Below are 13,640 nucleotides of genomic sequence, written 5' to 3' on the forward strand. Positions count from 1 at the left end.
CCCAGATCCCCGATCACCCTGTGTGGCCCTCCCTTCCCGCTGCGCTCGGGGAAAGTCCACCCCTCCCCCTCCGGCCGAAGCCGCAGAGCGGTCAGCCTCGGTGGCCGCAGTAAGCCGTGGGGGTGGGGCTATGGAGGGGACCGTGGGAGGAGGAGGCTAATGGGACCCGGGGGCTCTAGAGTGAGGATGGGGAAGATACACAAGCGTGAAGACGAAGTGCTGCTCCTGAGCTTAGGCTATTCGAGGGTCCCCTGATCACCTGCCCTCTGCACGGCGTAGTGCTGCGGCCACACGTATTTGCCAGTGACTTACATTATACAGTCACCGGGTCCCTGCCCCGCGAGGCCGCGCAGTGTCACGGCCTGTGTCACACGCCCTCGCAGTGCCACACGCTCCCTATCACACTCACACTCACCAAATCACACACGGTGTCACACGCAGTGTCTCACACACTCCAATACTCGGTTTCTCCCATTCAGCTCTGGCTCTCTGGCGCCATCTAGAGGTCTCTGAGTAGCTTGGGAACTCCCTCTCCTGCGCTTGCGGTTTGGTAACCCAGGCTACCAAGTGTCCCAGTTCAACAGGACCTCCTGCCTTCTTCGCCTGCAGGCCCAGGCAGAGTGTTCTAGGTCAAAAGAATGAGGAAGGTTATCCCTAGCCAGGCCTAGTGCTGGGTGAGGAAAGGCTCTTGTTATGGGATGACCAGTTGTTGGGCCTCTTTTTGCCATAGCCTCTGACTCCCCATCTCTGTCCTTCCCCATTTTCCTATTCCTATCACTCTTCTGTGCCTTTCCTCTTTCTTCTACTTCCTTCTCTTCTCAGCTCTGGCCTCTCTCGGTGGGATGCTCTTCAGGGTAAAAGTGGAATCTCTGGTTAGCTAAGAGAGCAAGCAAAGTCTGTCCAAGATCTCTCCCAGAGCAGCCCTGCTTAACTGGACTCCTTTTCTGACCTGGGCCCTGCTCTATCCCTCAGCCCCAGGAGCCCAGGGGCGGGGCTCTAGATGGGAGATGGGGTTATCTGGTGAAAGAGGGGGGTGGGTCTGTTCTGTAAGTAGCTTCTTTCTGTCTCTAGAAAGCTCATACTCTCCACATCATTGAGCACAGCTCCGAGGAGGGAATCAGTGGCCCAGAGAGAAGAAATCTTCCACAGAAGAGCTGCCCCGGTCTCCCTGCCCCCAGCGTGTGCCCGCTGCCCAATGCAGCAAACCCTCCCTGGTCTGCTTGCTGGGAGCCATTCAAAGGCTCCTCTGTTCTCCTCCCTTGCTCAGGGCTGAGCAGGATCAGCAGCCGCAGAGCTGGGCAGGAAATGCTAATCTCCCAGATGTTCGCCTCCATCCTCCCTGCTCCACCACCATCAAACTCAAATTCTGCACCAAGTGGTAGGAGCAGAACTGGGCCAGAGCAGCAGCACCAGGGTGTGCCTACTCTTCTCCCTGCTCCCCAGCCCCTCCTACCCCAGCTGCCAGGCTGGGCTCTGTGCCCCTGAGTCAGGGGCAATGTAGATATGAGAATTGGGGCCTTTTTTCCCCAGGAAAGAGGGCAGGTGAGCAAGCAGGGACTGGGAGGATGGTTGGGGAGCAAGGGAGGTGGCATTTGAAGAGGAGAGAAGTCAGACTTTTGGCCCTGTACCAAAGTGGGAGGAGGACCTGCTTGGCAAGTGAAGCATTGGGGGAGGCTCCTGAAACTGATGGTGCCTGAGTTCCAGCTGAGACTGTGGCCAGGGATTGGAACCAGGGTGATGCTGGGTATGGGAACGGTTGGGGTGCTTGCTGTGATATCCGTGTACCTGGGATGGGCTGTGGCTAAGTGAACTAGGATGCTGTAGGGCCTGGAACTGTAACACCAAGGCTGCTGCCTCTGATTGTACTTAGGACACTGTTGCAGTGCTCTGATGCTGGTGTGCCTAGGCTATAGCCAATAAGATTACCTGAGAAACTATCGCCAAGCTGTGTGTATATGGGTGTGTGTGTGCATGTTGAGGGAGGGCTGTAACTGATAAGCTGTTGGGCCTGAAGCTATAGATATGAGGCTGGCACACCTGAGACTGGCTGTAGCTGAGAAGCTGTTCCCTGTTAATATGATGTAGATGGGACTGTAACTGGATCCATTGACTAGGTCCTAGGAGATGAGAGGCTGTTGAGAGGAGCCTGTACCTGGAAGACAGGCTGTTACCTGGGATAGGAGCAGAGCTACTGTTGTGTATGGGACTGTAGCTGAGCCGCTATTGGTCCTGGAGCTGTAGCTGTGATGACAGCATACTGGGGATTGGCTATAGCTAAGATGCTGTTGCTCAGGATTGTGGCTGGGCTGTTACTGTGTGCTGGACTCTAGCTGGGATGCCTGCAGCTATAACTTTAAAGCTTGGGTGTAGCTAGGAGGCCATTTCCTGGTAATTTTGCTGGACCATTGTTGTGTGGGGGCTGTGGCTGAGACTCTATTGTTTAGGAGATGACAAGCTGTTCTGGGAGGCAGGATACTACCTGAGATGGAAGCTGATGTACTGTTGGAGCTGATCTACTGTTGTGCCTAGGGTGGTCCCCAAGTGGCTGTTGCTGGGTCAGTGACGAGCTGGGTGGGGAAGCCAAGTGAGTCCTGCCTTGAGGTCTGGGAGATGCCAGGAGCCCTAGGCTGGGTGGGGGCTGCTGCTCTGGGGAGGCCTCAGCAGCTGCTCTGCTGTGGAGCTGGAAAGCCTGTTTTCATTACTGTTTTAACTCTTTTTTTAACCTTGTTTTTCTCTCGGCTGCACTTTCGCTCACTCATTAATTTTGGTATTTTTCTCACGGTGCCTCAGCCCCTGTCACGGCTGCCATGGCAACAGGAGGCAGTGTGCTCAGTGCCAAAATATCTGATCAAAAAATAACCAAAATAAGCAAACACCAAGACGACTGTTCTGGGAACTATGGTTGAGGGAGAGCCGATGGCTCAGATCCAGGAAACCCTAGGCTCCAGGGTACCTGTTTCACTACCCCTCTCCCCCAGGGAAGCTTTGCTGAACATTCTGATAACCTAGAGGGCCCCTTTCCAAGGAATCCCCCACAGCACAATCTCCTAGGACTCTGAGATTTCCAATAGTTCCTGTCCAAGGGGCAGCTTTGCCTGAGGTGGGAGCATCGGGAGAGGGTGAGGGCTGGGGATCACTTCCCAGGAGCTGGCAGATGAAGCTTCTAAGAAGCTCCCTCCCTGCCCTAGCCACAAGCATCCGCACTCACTCATTCACCCACCCCTCTTCTGGCCCTTCTTGCCTTAGGCTTATCTCCCTTTCTCTGCACCCAACCCCCACTAGGCCACTTTTGTTTTCTCACAGCCCAACATTCTGATGGGATGAACAGAGGGGAGGAAGCTGACAGTCTCCAGCCCCCTACCAACTCCTCAGTGGAGGTGCCAGAGAGGGGTACCATAAAAGTAGCTGACATTCCGAGGCCTCTGCCCACCTCTAGCTCACCTTCCTAGGGGAGATTCCTGAACATCCCTGACCACTCACACTGCACTCCAATTTTCCCTCCCACTTCTTGGGAGCCTTCTAGTTCCCTGGAGACCTCCTCTCAAGTGGGCATGTCCCCAGGAGGGGTAAAAGGATAGAGCCTCACATAAGTTAGAAATGGGCAGAGCTCTTGGTACTACCTGTCTCTTTTCCTTCTTCATCCACCACTTTCCCCTCTGAGGAGGCTTGTCTAGATGTCTGGAGCACTGGGAATTGGGGGAATGAGGAGGAGCCCCTCAACTCTGTCTCAGTCACATCACTTAATCACACCTCTCCTTCTGCCCCACCCCTCTGGCAGTGAAGGCTCACTCCCAACAGATCTCCACCCGCTTCCGGGAATGGCCAGAACTCGCCTCCTGCATCTCTCTTTCCATTTCTATCTTCCCCTCCCCCCAAGAGCTGTAGTGGCCTTGGCCTCCTGGCAGTGCCTTCCCAGCCTGTTTCCATAGAAACTGGGTAGGCTGTGCAGTGCAAGAAGTGGAGGGGAGACAGGAGCAGGAAGGAGGGACCAAGCCTTAGGGACAGCCCCCGATGAAGGGACCGAGAGAAACGGGGAGCTGCCCCATGCAAACTGAGGGTGGGACCCCGATTTGGGGAACCGGGCGGGATGGAGGGTGGAGTGGGGGGAAGAGGTAGCAAAAGCTTGGTAGCTGGCTTTGCTGCCTCCTGAGGAAGGGGCACAGAATCTCCCCTTCCCTGCCACAGGTAGTGGGGGTTCCTCCCTCCCCACCCCCTTAAAATCCTTCTTTACCAGGAACTGCCTGATCCAGATGAATCTCTTCTCCGGGGCCCACTAGTCTCTAAGAAAGGGACCATGGAATTCCTTTCTTCCCCGAAGAGCTCCCCACTCTCCCTGACCAGAGTCTCCTTGATCTGGAGGCTGGGCAGCCCCCGGGGACCCGGTGGCCGCCGCTGACCCCGTGGCATGCGGCTCTCAAAGGCCCCATTCATCTCTGGGGGCTGAAGGCGCCATTGTCCCCAGCGGGGGGGTGGTGTGGGGAGTGAAGGGGTCTGGACTCAGAAGGAAGGAATGCGTCTGGAGAAGTTGCCCCCGGGGCTCCAGTCTCAAGGTCCCCACCAGATCTCCATCGGGACCCTTTCACGACCCCGAGCCCTTTCCCCAGGAGCTCCCAGCAACCTTCGCGCTTCTCCGGAGGGTGGGGTCTGCCGCGGCGCGGGGGCAGCCTCGCCCCACCTCACTGCTGGACTCCGGAGAGCCATTTCTGGGACCGGGAGCTGTCCAGCGCCTCGGGTCCTGACGGACCGCTGATTCGCCTAGGTGCCATCGGACAAGCGGGTGCTCAGAGCCAGCTCTGGTGGCTCGGGAGCTTTCCCCCAACCAGGCTAAGACCACTAAACCACGCCTGGCCCAGATGAGCTTGGATGCAGCTCCGAACGTGGGGATCCATCGGTGCTGAGAACTGACCCAGGGAGCACCTTGACCCCTGCCCTATCTGGGCACAATTGAAGGGCCAAGTGCCACCAGACCACTTTCCTGGAACCCTGTCTCAGACTTGGGCAGGAAGAAGAGCCATGAGAGGTCAGGCCTTGCCTCTCCCCGCGTTCCCCATCTTTCTCTGTGCCTCTGTTTCTGTTTTCCTCTGGCTCTCCTCCCTCCTCCTCTCTTTCCTTCCCTGCTGGGTTGGGGGCTGCTGAATTATCATTTCTCAGCTCTGCTAATGTGCTCCCCGCTGCGGGAAGGGATCATAATTCTGGGAGATGATTAAGTTTCAAATTGTTTTTCTTTGTGTTGTTGAAGATGAGGCTTTAATATGGTCCTTCCTCAGCCCGGGAGCCTGCCCCCATTTCTCCTCTCCTAGTACTCTCCTCACTAATAGGCTAGGTTTGGTACCATGTCTTTTGTGGTCCTTGCCAAACTTTTATGTGTATGGGGTGGTAAGCGAGAGGGGTATAGACCTACCCTTTACTCAAAGGGGAATTTTTTTGTTTTTGTTTTTGTTTTGTTTTTTTTGAGACTGAGCCTCACTCTGTCGCCCAGATTAGAGTGCAGTGGCACCATCTCAGCTCACTGCAACCTCTGCCTCCCGGGTTCAAGTGATTCTCCTGCCTTAGCCTCCCGAGTAGCTGGGATTAGAGCTGCGCGCCTCCACGCCTGGCTAATTTTTTATATTTCACTAGAGACAGGTTTCACCATGTTGGCCAGGCTGGTCTCGAACTCCTGATCTCAAATAGTCTGCTCGCTTCAGCATCCCAAAGTGCTGGGATTACAGGCATGAGCCACTGTGCCTGGCTAGGGATACATTTAATATAGTGGTGAGAAACACTGGTTTGGAAGTCGGACAAGTCAACATTTAAATCCTGACTCTGCCACTTACTACTCAGGTGACCTTGGATGAGTTACTTGAACTATCTGAGCCTCCGTTTCTTCATCTATTAAATGGGGATACTGTGAATTACCTCATGGAGTGTTGGTGAGGATTTAAAGTGATATATCATGTAAAGTGGTTAGCCGGGTGTACAGCTTATGGTAAAACTCAGTGAATGTTAGTAGTTATTACTACACACATACCTTACCCTGTTTGATCCTGCTTCCCATAGCCTCCCTGACTTTGTTCTTCTGTTCAATGTTTATCTAATGCCTACTATTTTCCAGGTACTGTACAATAGAGAGTAAGTTATCCAGGAGTGAGGAAGTTGGCTTTCTTACCTATTTGTTCCTCAAACACCCCTTCCTTTACCTCCTTCCTTCCTTCCTTTCAACTGAAGTTTACTCTCATTTTACCCTCCCACCGGCTTCCAGTTCTTCCTGCATTGTTCCTACTCCATTTTTCCTTCTTTCACTGATGTCTTATCACTTCACTTTGATTCTTATCCTCCTAATACACATACATTTTTTCACCTTCTACATTATTCTTCATCCCATTTGGGGCCATCATAGTGAAAAAAAGGGCTGAATTTTCAAACTAGGAAAGAGAATTCTGTCATGCTGTGTGTATGTGTATGTGTGTGTGTGTGTCTGAGGAACACACGCATTAATTCACATTCAACAGTAACTCTATAGCTGACTTCTGAACTCCTACGTTTGAACTGTGTGCTTGTTTGCCTCTCTATCCCCTCTATTTAAGCTCTTAAAATACAAGTCTATTTCTTTGCCTGCCTACCTGTCTGCTCTGTCCTTGCCTCTCTCTCTTTTGGAATTTGTTGTTTTAAACATCTTTATTGAGATACAACTGATATACAAAGAACTACATGTATTTAATATGTATGATTTGATGAATTTGGATGTCTTTGTTATATTCTAAATGGGAATGCTTACTGGTTGTTAGTATAAGAAGCTGATTTATGATAATGTGTTTTTGTGTTTGCTTAACTGCCCTCCTACCTATCACAATACTGGTGATGGGTTCAGGATACACTACACCAAAATGTGGCAACTTGACATTTGAGAAAACAGCAGAAGCAGGAGGGTCATTCCCACCTGTCCCTCTCCCTTCTTCCCGGAAGTGGGCCAAAAACCTCTGACCGTCTTCCTCCTTTTCTCCTGAGGTAGAACATAAAACCCTAATTCCAGAGGTATCCTCCCCATACCCAGAGGAAAGGAGCATCCTTGTCCTCAAGTTACACAGAGTTACTAAGTAGAATTTGAACAAAGAGACCTTGCTAAGTTTTCTCCAGTTTACTACCACTAGACTATACCTCCTTTGTCCAATCATACTTCTGCTTGCCTGTCCACTCTTAATAAGAATCCCAGTCTGGCCAGGCCTGGTGGCTCACTCCTGTAATCCCAGCACTTTGGGAAGCCGAGGTGGGTGGATCACAAGGTCAGGAGTTCAAGACCAGCCTGACCCACATGGTGAAACCCCATCTCTACTAAAAATACAAAAATTAGCAGGGCGTGGTGTTGCACACCTGAAATCCCAGCTACTCAGGAGGCTGAGGCAGGAGAATCGCTTGAAGCTGGGAGGCAGAGGTTGCAGTGAGCCAAGATCATGCCACTGCACTCCAGCCTGGGCAACAGAGCGAGACTCTGTCTCAGAAAAAAAAAAAAAAGAAAGAAAAAGAAAAGAAATCCCAGTCCATCCATTAGGGGCTTTCCTCATTTTTTTCCTTTTTTTTTTTTGAGACAGAATCTCGCTCTGTCGCCCGGGCTGGAGTACAGTGGCACGATCTTGGCTCACCGCAACCTCCACCTCCTGGATTCAAGCGATTCTCCTGCCTCAACATCCCAAGTAGCTGGGATTACAGGCGCGCGTCACCACACCTAGCTAATTTTTTGTATTTTTTTTGGTAGAGGCAGGGTTTCACCATGTTGGCCAGGCTGGTCTTGAACTCCTGACCTCAGGTGATCCACCTGCCTTGGCCTCCCAAAGTGCTGGGATTACAGGTGTGTGAGCCACCACACCTGGCCCAGCTTTCCTCATTTTAATCTTCATTGTTTGGTTACTCCTGGGAAAGTTCCATCCCAGTAGCACCAGTTTGGTGTCACAGATTAGTGGGTATGTGACTGGAAGTGTCCTATATTTCTACATTTCATGGGAAATTGGAGAAACCATTTTCACAAACAGCATCCTTTCCCACCTGTGGCTCTGAAGGCCTTTGTTTTCTTTAGGCTATCTTTGGGGGTGGTTCTGGATCTTGGGAGGACTGAATCTTTTTGTACCCTCTTTTGAGGATATCTCTTTCATCCATGGTTAAGTCATAAAATATTTATTGGTTTTGGGCCAGGCACGGTGGCTCATGCCTGTAATCTCAGCACTTTGCGGGGCCAAGACAGGTGAATTGCTTGCGGTCAGGAGATGGAGACCATCCTGGCCAACATGGTGAAACCTCATCTCCACTAAAAATACAAAAATTAGCCAGGCATGGAAGCGCGCATCTGTAGTACCAGCTACTTGGGAGGCTGCAGCACGAGAATCGCTTGAACCCAGGAGGCAGAGGTTGCCGTGAGCCGAGATGGTGCCACTGCACTCCAGCCTGGGCAACAGAGCAAGACTGTGTCTCAGAAAAAAAAAAAAAAAGAAAGAAAGATTTATTGGTTTTGGTTCTGAGTCAATTGATTGCTGTCTTTGATTAAAATAAGAAAAAGGATATTTCAAAGTTTTTAATTTGTTTATTTTTTAATTTTAATTTTTTTTTTTTTTGAGATGGAGCCTCGCTGTCACCCAGGCTGGAGTAGCTGGGACTACAGGTGCCTGCCACCATGCCCGGCTAATTTTTTGTATTTTTAGTAGAGACGGGGTTTCACCATGTTAGCCAGGATGGTCTCCATCTCCTGACCTCGTGATCCGCCCGCCTCAGCCTCCCAAAGTGCTGGGATTACAGGCGTGATTTAATTTGTTTTTTAAAGAGCTTGGCCGGGTGCAGTGGCTCACACCTGTAATCCCAACACTTTGAGAGGCTGAGGCGGGTGGATCACGAGGTAAGGAGATCGAGACCATCCTGGCTAACACGCTAAAACCCCATCTCTACTAAAAATACAAAAAATTAGCTGGGCGAGGTGGCGGGTGCCTCTAGTCCCAGCTACTTGGGAGGCTGAGGCAGGAGAATGGCATGAACCCGGGAGGTGGAGCTTGCAGTGAGCCCAGATCGCGCCACTGCACTTCAGCCTGGGCGATAGAGTGAGATTCCGTCTCAAAATAAAAATAAATAAATAAATAAATAAATAGCTCTATGGTGGAAAGTTGGTTTAATTGAAAGTTGGTAGGCTGGGTGTGGTGGCTCACACCTGTAATCCCAGTACTTTGGGAGGCTAATGCGGGTGCATAACGAGGTCAGGAGATCGAGGCCATCCTGGCTAACACTGTGAAACCCCGTGTCTACTAAAAATACAAAAAAAAAAAAATTAACCGGGCATGGTGGTGGTAGGCCCCTGTAGTCCCAGCTACTCGGGAGGCTGAGGCGGGAGAATGATGTGAACCCGGGAGGCGGAGCTTGCAGTGAGCCGAGATCGCACCACTGCACTCCAGCCTGGGCGACAGAGCAAGACTCCGTCTCACAAAAAAAAAAAGAAAGAAAGTTGATATTCGGAATATATATATATATATTTTTTTAATTTTTATTTATTTATTTATTTTTATTGATCATTCTTGGGTGTTTCTCGCAGAGGGGGATTTGGCAGGGTCATAGGACAATAGTGGAGGGAAGTTCAGCAGATAAACTAGTGAACAAAGGTCTCTGGTTTTCCTAGGCAGAGGACCCTGCGGCCTTCCGCAGTGTTTGTGTCCCTGGGTACTTGAGATTAGGGAGTGGTGATGACTCTTAACCAGCATGCTGCCTTCAAGCATCTGTTTAACAAAGCACATCTTGCACCGCCCTTAATCCATTTAACCCTGAGTGGACACAGCACATGTTTCAGAGAGCACAGGGTTGGGGGTAAGGTCACAGATCAACAGGATAAGAATTTTTCTTAGTACAGAACAAAATGAAAAGTCTCCCATGTCTACCTCTTTCTACACAGACACGGCAACCATCCGATTTCTCAATCTTTTCCCCACCTTTCCCCACTTTCTATTCCACAAAACCGCCATTGTCATCATGGCCCGTTCTCAATGAGCTGTTGGGTACACCTCCTAGACGGGGTGGTGGCCGGGCAGAGGGGCTCCTCACTTCCCAGTAGGGGCGGCCGGGCAGAGGCGCCCCTCACCTCCCGGACGGGGCGGCTGGCCGGGTGGGGGGCTGAACCCCCCACCTCCCTCCCGGACGGGGCAGCTGGCCAGGCGGGGGGCTGATCCCCCCACCTCCCTCCCGGACGGGGCGGCTGGCCGGGCGGGGGGCTGACCCTATATATATATATATTTTGAGACAAGTTCTCGATCTGTCACCCAGGTTGCAGTGCAGTGGCGTGATCTTGGCTCACTGCAACCTCCACTTCCCAAGTTCAAGCGATTCTCATACCTCAGCCTCCCGAGTAGCTAGGACTACAGGGGTGCACCACCACGCCTGGCTAATTTTTGTATTTTTAATAGAGACGGGGTTTCACCATGTTGGCCAGGCTGGTCTTGAACTCCTGACCTCAAGTGATTTGCCCGCTTTGGCCTCCCAAAATGCTGGGATTACAGGTGTGAGCCACCATGCCTGGCCCAGAATATATATATATATATATTTGTTGTTGTTTGAGACGGAGTCTTGCTCTGTCACCCAGGCTGGAGTGCAGTGGCACAATCTTGGCTCACTGCAAGTTCCACCTCCCGGGTTCATGCCAGTGTCCTGCCTCAGCCTCCCGAGTAGCTGGGACTACAAGTGCCCGCCACCACGCACAACTAATTTTTTTTTTGTATTTTTAGTAGAGATGGGGTTTCACGGTGTTAGCCAGGATAGTCTCGATCTCCTGACCTCGTGATCTGCCCACCTCGGCCTCCCAAAGTGTAGGCATTACAGGCGTGAGCCACTGTGCCTGGCCCAGAATATATGTATTTTAAGGCATTTCTGTTCTGTCTATTGAACCCTGCTTTTCTCATGGGAACTTCTCGGTTGACTGACCCTTTGCCCCCTTCCCAAACTCCTTCTGACTATATTTTCTGTCAACTCTCTCCATCTCCTTCTTTCTTGAGCTTCATTGCCTCTTTGGGAAGCTGAAGATCCCCCCAGACTAGCTCCTCTAAGACCTCTTCTTTCCATTTACTTCTGCTTTTCCTTCCTCCTTTTGCTTTGGTCTTCTTTCAGTTCCCTTGAATTCTTGATATGCCACCTTTCTCCCTTCCCTCTCCAGAACCTCAATTACTTGAACTTTAGGTCTGCGGCTCTCAAGATACTCAGAGACTCCTGAAAGTAACCACTTGAGGCTAAAAGAGAGAAAGAAAAATACTATTTGGAAACAAAAAATGGATGTTTGTCTACTTAGATGGGCTTTGGAGGCCGATAGCCACTAGATGTCTCCTCAGTCACTCACCTAAAATTAGTCCACAGCCTCTATAAGATTAACCTCTGATAATAGACAAATACGCCTCCAAAACTTGCATTCTTTTTCTGTGCCATTGAGTTGTAAATTTTCTACCCTGTCTTCTTTAGAACCTAATAGTTACCTTTGGGAAATACAAACTTCAGGGAGGGAATTGTCATCAGAAAAAAAAAAAAAAAAAAAGAAGCTATTTGAAACCAGGTAAGTAAAAAATCTTAAAAGTCTTTCCCACAAATATTGGTAAAAAACTTTAGACAACTGAGAAGGTAATCTTAACTTGTTATACCTGCCAAAAACACAATTTAGATCTAGCCGTTTATTTTATAAATTAGTGTGTTTTGAATTATTGTACCTGGCACATGGCTAACATGTTAAAAGCTGTAAGATCGGCTGGGCACAGTGGCTCACGCCTGTAATCTCAGCACTTTGGGAGGCCAAGGTGGGCGGATCACGAGGTCAAGAGATCGAGACCATCCTGGCCAACATGGTGAAACCCTGTCTCTACTAAAAATACAAAAATTAGCTGGGTGTGGTGGCATGCGCCTGTAGTCCCAGCTACTCGGGAGGCTGAAGCAGGAGAATCGCTTGAACCAGGGAGGTAGAGATTGCAGTGAGCCGAGATTGTGCCACTGCACTCCAGCCTTGTGACAGAGCGACACTTCGTCTCAAAAAAAAAAAAAAAACCTGTAAGATCTTTGCCATCTGTCCATATGTTTACATATGTATATGTATTTGTATGTTATGCATAGCTGGTATTTTTCCTACCTCTGGATAGTATTATCACATTTATTTATAAAATTCCTTAAAGGAATTCTATTCAAATTGGTCTGGAAATAAATGAGTGCTTGTATAAAGTATTCCTAAAACTCTCAGAAATGTAGAGTCCAAGCCAGGTGTAGTGGCATGATCCTGCAGTCTCAACTACTTCAGAAGCCGAGGCAGGAGAATCTCTTGGAGAATTCCTTGAGTCCAATAGTTCAAGACCAGCCTGGGCAACATAGTGGCCTCATCTCTCTCTCTGTCTCTGAAAAAAAAGAAAGAAACAGAAACTAACCCCAAGCTTTTTTGAGTTTAGATGACTTGGGTAAATTTTCTTCCTTCCTTCCTTCCTTCCTCTCTCTCTTTCTCTTTCTTTCTTTTTTCCTTTCTTTTTTTTTTTTTTTTTTGACAGAGTTTCACTCTTGCTGCCTGGGCTGGAGTGCAATGGCACTATCTCAGCTCACTGCAACCTCTGCCTCCCGGGTTGAAGCGACTCTCCTGCCTCAGCCTCCCAAGTAGCTGGAATTACAGGTGCCTGCCACCAAGCCCAGCTAATTTTTTGTGTTTTTAGTAGAGACATGGTTTCACTATGTTGGCCAGGCTGGTCTTGAACTCCTGACCTCGCGATCTGCCCGCTTCAGCCTCCCAAAGTGCTGGGATTACAGGCGTGAGCCACCACGCCTCGCCAACTTGGGTAAATTTTCAAGAAATAAGATTAGTTTTAAAATTGTTCGTAAAAGAAAATCAGAAACGTCTTCAGAATTGTTAGCATTAAATATAATGCAGACATACATTTTTTTCCACTTGGGTTTACTAGTCAAACAAGCTTATATTATCTCCACTTATATATTTAACTTTTAGTTTCTTTGCTTCTGTGGTATTTTTGATACTTGCCTAATTTGTCAACAAGAAAAATAACTTAAAATGGTGGCTAGCTTTGTTTAATGTCTCATGAAATTTTCATGAGCAATTTAATTCAAGCATAATTGTTAAGAACAAGTGAATTAAATGAGATATAAGTGGGATAAAAGCTTATAAATAATCTTTTCCAACAACAATTATGTTTTATAAAACATTTCCAGTTAAAAATAATTCCAAAATTTTTTTGGCAACTTCAAGCTTAAAGTTATACTAAATTAAAATGAGTAACAAACATTTATCAAATGGGTCATTTCTATGTAAGATATAATGCTGAAACATTAATTGCTGAACATGAGTTTATCTACTTTTGCTTCTTATTTCAGAAGAACGAAATATATTTGGGTCTCAGTAAAAATGTTCTGTGCCACATTGAAAAATTGTATTGTGGAGATGCATATATTTCTAGAAATTATGAAATGGTGTTAAGCTACAGAATGTTGGTATGTGACAGTTCACAATTGCTTACTTCTTAGTTTTCACTAGAAATTAAGGATACTAAAATTTAAAATTCAAATTAATATATGGAATTAAAACTATTAGAAATTATAAGTGTAACAACTCTGTATGCAAATAATGCAAGGAAAATAGGATACATTGTTGGTAAGGAAAATTATAAGGCATG

General features: G+C 48.7%; 1 long non-coding RNA gene across 2 annotated transcripts in view; it reads left to right on the top strand.

The window, feature by feature from the left end:
• The first annotated feature begins 5 nt into the window (after positions 1 to 5).
• Positions 6 to 13,640, top strand: part of LOC104006583 (uncharacterized) — a 31,658-nt gene continuing 18,023 nt past the window's right edge. For both annotated transcript variants that reach the window (XR_008548089.2, XR_001717945.4), the window contains exon 1: positions 6 to 5,020. This is a non-coding gene — a long non-coding RNA (uncharacterized LOC104006583). The remainder of the gene's footprint in view (positions 5,021 to 13,640) is intronic.

The sequence above is a fragment of the Pan troglodytes genome, chromosome 4 (assembly GCF_028858775.2).
Source record: "Pan troglodytes isolate AG18354 chromosome 4, NHGRI_mPanTro3-v2.0_pri, whole genome shotgun sequence".
NCBI lineage: Eukaryota > Metazoa > Chordata > Mammalia > Primates > Hominidae > Pan > Pan troglodytes.